The following is a 5,565-nucleotide window of genomic DNA, read 5'->3' as shown; positions in this document are numbered from 1 at the left end:
AGATTTAGACAGAGTATGTCTTTCTCTCAAATTCCTTTGGGACATATTTTAATGCTTTTATTTAAGTGAAACCTGTAGTATGTTACCAATGAGAAAGACAATATTGAGTAATGAGCAATTAGGAGTATTTTCTAGCAAGTTTTTAGTTTCCCAACTACTTCTGATACTTCTGCTCTCCCCAGGCTCCATGTGGCAACTACTTTTAGCATGAAACTTTGGGGCTGAAAAATGTGTTGTGACTGAATGGAGTGTGACATTCCTATGACCAAAATAACAGTCAAGTTTTAAATTTTGAGGAGAAAGTGTTGCTGACAATGAATTCCATTTATCTAGAAGCTCTATATTGATACAGGAGTCTCACATATGTCCAGGACAGTGGTCCTGATCCTGCCACTGATGACAAGTAGTCCGAATTCAGGACTAAAGGGGAACTCAAGAATGTATCTGAAACAATCCTGAAATGTGGAATCAAGGAGCATCTCTCTTCTACTGACTGCTAGATGTGGCAGAATAATGAAAATTTCATCTCTTTCTCCAACCCATCAACTGGACAGTCTTCCTTGTAGTTACCTTTTCCAGGAGGAAATTTATGAGGCAGATTTTCCAATTTTTCATTTTCTCCTAAAAATAATACTTTACTCAAAACAGTTTGTTAGCAAGTGTGCACTGAGTTTCTATTATTTCCCATGCATGATGCTGGGTGCTTAGGTTAAACAAAGCAATAAATCCCCTGCCTTCCTGAAATTTAGAGTCTGGCAGGAAAACCAGACACTGGGTAATTGAGTTAACTTGCGGTAAGAGCTCTGGAGGTGTATGTGGTACCCTGGAGTGTCTGCAATAGGACTTCATGTGACTCATGCCAAGAAGAAAGGCAAAGAGGAAGACAAGGTCTCCAGGGAGAAAAGTAAGACCTGGGCAAAGGCTCTGTAGTAAAGGGAGGGTAGCTTATTCGTGGAGTGGAGGGAAGGCCATGGGACTTAAAGATCTAGCATAGTGAGGGAGAAAAACATAGGAAAAGGCTCAAAATGTTCCTGTGAGCCTTACAGAGACAAACCACTGCTTGTTCCATAAGGGGAGAAAAGAGAGACCATAGAACAATTGACAGAAGACTAGGTGGCTGCTCTCCAATTGCTAAAATAATTCCCACAAGAAAAATTCTGTGAGGACAGCCCACATTCGACTTTTGGATAATCCTAAAACATGTTAGAATAACAGGGGTTGCTCTCCTGCTTATAGGAGGAGCAAATGTTTTCTGATTCTTCTTTCGAGAGCCAACATTTGGGTTCTAGAAACCATGCTTGGGCTTGGGAGGATCTTTGCTGCCATTAGCTGATCTTCTGAGACACTTGTATTATGGGGAAACATTTCCTGCAGATAACTGGGCAGAACAATTGAGCACTGTCCTGAGTCCCATGAAATTACCAGGTCTGGCTTACGATGGCTTTTTCCCCCTTAACCTACTTCAGAAATCTATTTCTTTTTTTTAAAATTACTTTGTTATATTTATCTGATTTGGGTTTTATTATTGTTATTATTTTAGTCTTCATTTTTGTTAAAAATTTATTTCTTCTCTCTTTCTAGACCACATTGAAATAAATGAGAAATCACAAAGGCACACGCTTAAGTAATGAAAATGTCTTTATTTTTCTTTCTAGTAACGTAATTTAATTTGGATTTTGAGGTAAGAGTTCTTTGAGGCTCTCCACAGCATCAATGGTTAATACACAAATGCTGGGAAATGTGTGACCCACTTACATTTAGAGCAGAGACACAGGCGTTTTTCTCTACGACTTTATGCTACTTTTAAGAAGGGCCAGATGTGATCATCACTGATCCAACTTTTGAGAAAACTTGGAAGAGCAGTTGAGACAAACAAAACAAAAACCAAAACCCTTAATTTTTATTTGTTTATGATACAGGTAAGACATATAACATTAGGTACTTATTAAAAAAGTCCAGATAGTGTAAGATAAAAACTCCTCTGCTAAATCCCAGTCTTCTTCCAGAGCTAACCACTGTTGGTGAATTGGGGCTGTTCTCCCAGACACCTCACTGTGTGTGGGCAAATGCCCCAAAGCATTGTCTGCATGTGTTTGTGAGTGTGGATATCATGTTGTCTGAGGGGGTCCTAAAATGACAAGTACCCGATCACGTGTCTACTGTTTGGCAGGGCTTTCAGTTTTCTCCCATTTAATAAATCTTGCTGCTTTTACCAGGTCAGTGAATAGTCTCGTGCCTGGTTGTTGGCTTGTTGCTTGTTTTGTCAGCTGCTAAATTTTTAAACTGTAGCGGATTAGTCTGCTCCAGTTGCCATCATAGACGACCACAGATTAGGAGTCATCTATTTCCTAACAGTTCTGGAGGCCAGAAGTCCAAGATCAAGGTGGCAATATCTGTTTCTCGAGAGGACTCTCTTCTTGGCTTGCAGACAGCCGCTTTCTTGCTATGTCCTCACAAGCCCTTGCTCTGTGTATGTGCTTCTGGTGTCTCTTCCTCTTAAGGACATCATTTCTATCAGATTAAGACCCCACTCTTACGACATCATTTAACTTTACTTATCTCTTTAAAGACCTCTCTCTCTCTACAAAAACAGACACAGTGAGAATTAGGGATTGCATATAGAAATTTGGGGGGGCAACCAGTTCATTTCCATAGTATATAGTATGAATGTCCTAGATTTTACTTTATATCTTTGACATTGTCTGCTTTGGAATAAACTCCTTCACTTTTTTTTTTTTTAAAGTTAAATGCAGCATGATTTTTCTTCCTTGGTCTAAAAGGAATCAAGATTTCCGTCTTCCGTCAACTCTGAGGAGGTAGCGGGAGACCAGAAAGAGGGAATGAAGCCAAGGAGAGAGAGATTGATTTTTAACAGACTGATACCCAATTCCTCATTCTCACTAGCCCACAGAGTTTGCAGCTTCCCTCCCTGCTAAGCTACAAAGTGGGAGAATCTGGCATTTGAGGATGAAAAGTGGGAGGAGGCAGGCAAAGCCAGAAATGTCCTATGTGGGCTGCAAGCTTTCCTTGAAAATCAGCATTGCCAGTAGGAAACCTGAGAAGACAAAAAAAAAAAAAAAAAAAAAAAAACCCTGCAGGCCCCAGGCAGACCCCAGCTCTGTTTCAGCCACCACCCAGACAGAACTGTATAGAAGAGGTGCATCCTGTTACCTTTCCATTCTGTGGTCTCTCAGTGCCCCATGTCAGGGGAAGATGTGGAGAACTTTGTTCATTTGGTTCAAAGAGTAATGAATCAGGGAAGACCAATCTTTTAAAATTTTTTTCCTGGTAAATGTACAAGGGCTTTGCAGTGCTGGAGAGAAAAGACTTTGACATCTAGTCTAAGGCAGTGATTCTCACTCAAAATTCTCAGGGAATTTTGATGTCCAGGGACCAGTTATCAACGTCTGGAGACATTTTGGTTGTCACACTGGTGGAGAAGGTTTACGTGTGACTGGTGTCGAGTGGGTTGAAGCCAGGAATGCTCCTGATGTCCTGTGATGCACAGAACAGTCCTCCACAATAATGAATTATCAAAATGTTAGCACTGCTGGGGTTGTGAAAGTGCACCAACCCAAACGACATTTACTGGGAGCTGGCTATTGGGAAAATAATTTCAGAGAATATTGACACGTTAATTTTATGGAAGATGTAATTTTAGACAAGCCTCCATTCCTTCCTCCCAAATTACTGATTTGAATGTTTCTTTGCAGCACTGGGTATGTCATTAATCAATTTCCTTTATTTTTTTTTTTCAGACAGCTATTGAGGCAGTCTTTTACATTTCTCAGTTATAGCACCCAGGATTCTTGGAGACCAGTTTGTGACATCCACAGACACCCTAATTTTGGTTCCATACTCATCTTTTGTGTTACTTTTCACTCGCTATCAAGCAGCCTTATTTAAATTTCACCCCTCCAACTCAAGATTCACCTTGAATTAAAACATAATGTACACTTCCCAAGGTGTGATGAGGATTAATTGGTAAGGTGCTTTGAAGATAACAAGTCCACTTAGAGTTCTAACTATTATAATTAGACAAATTAGGTACTTTTTAGCCATTCCTAGTGGCTTTGATCCTCCCTATCTGCTTCCTGAACAGTTGACTGGGAGGAAGGATATTCAAATAAGCAGTAGTGGCCAGCAGCAGAAAAGTGCAAACCTCATTTGTGATGGCTATTTTCAGATTCTCTTTTAATGGTGAGATGAGGAGAAAAACATCCCAAGGGAAATTAAAAACCCCTAGCAGTGATAGAAGACTTCAAGTTACTACTTCAGAAACACCAATAAGTAAATTAGAAAAATGATGTATTCTCTCATTACTATTCAGTCTGTCTGTCTGTCTTGCTCCCTCTCCCCCACCCCTTGCAAAGAAGAAAGCATGATGGTGAGACTCTGCTAAAACTCTCTGAAGGAAACTACCATTTGCATTAGAGAAATCTTTATTTTCCACGCTGATTCTTCATTTCTTTGGCGTTGACTTCTTTTGTTATCATCATCTTGTACTTACACAGTCCTTTGGAGTTTGGAAAAAAAATTGAAAGCACAAAGCACCTACTATGTGCCAGGCACTGTGTTAGGACCCCATTTCGTCCTCCAGTACCTGTTGAGATAGGTACAGTCACCTCCAGCTTACAGAAATCAGCACTGAGGTGTCCTGGAGACTGCTCTCCTGACAGACTGTGGTCATGGAGCCTGCAAGTGACAACGTGCAAGGCTGATTGTTTCAATGCCAATGTATCCTTTCCAGAACCTCAAGCTAAACTCAAGCTAAAAGAAGTTTCTCTGCATCTTTTTTTTTTTTTTCCTCCAACCTGGCTTTTGTCCCCCTAAGAGTTCAGTAAGGAAGGAGGCATTTCTGTCTCTCTCTCTCTCTCTCTCTCTCTCTCTCTCCTTCTCTCTCTCTCTCTCTCTCTCTCCTCTCTCTCTCTCTCTCTCTGTCTCTTTCAGATAAAGACAGGAGTTAAAGGATTTGCTGATAAGCTAGTGGGTGAATCACCTTACTCATTCTCCTATGTTCCTCAAGCTCTAAAATTTGGCTTCCTCTCTGACCCCTTGACACCGAGCCTTCCAGGGTCACCTGTCATTCCCTTCTTCCCCTCTGCAGCACTGAACACAGTCCTCCTTAACTGACCCCTTTGGTTTTGTTGGTTCCTTTGTCAGCCTTCCCCTTTGGTATCTCCTTGTCCCTGTGTGCCTTGTAAGCACAGATGTCTCCCCAGGGACCCTCTTGGGCCTTCTTCACTTCAGTGATTCCATCTTTCCCTGGTTATGTTAGTGCTTCCTGAACTTTGCTGTGTATCAGAGTCACTTAGGAAAGCTTTTAGACTTCCCCCACTGTGCTGAAGACTAATTAGCTCAGAATCTGATAATCAATTTTTTTTCTTCACAGCTGTCTAGGTAATTCCAGAGTGCAGCCAGTTCTGACAACCAGAGACATGAATCAGCTCCTGAATGTACTTCTCAAGTGTGTGCACTTAGCCTTGACCTTTCCCCTCAATGCACCTGTATCTCTTCCTGTTCTGTTTCCTACAGACACTTCAGGTTCAACATGACCAAAGAGTA

Source organism: Castor canadensis, chromosome 10, assembly GCF_047511655.1.
Source record: "Castor canadensis chromosome 10, mCasCan1.hap1v2, whole genome shotgun sequence".
Taxonomy (NCBI): Eukaryota; Metazoa; Chordata; class Mammalia; order Rodentia; family Castoridae; genus Castor; species Castor canadensis.
This window is presented reverse-complemented; position numbering follows the sequence as displayed.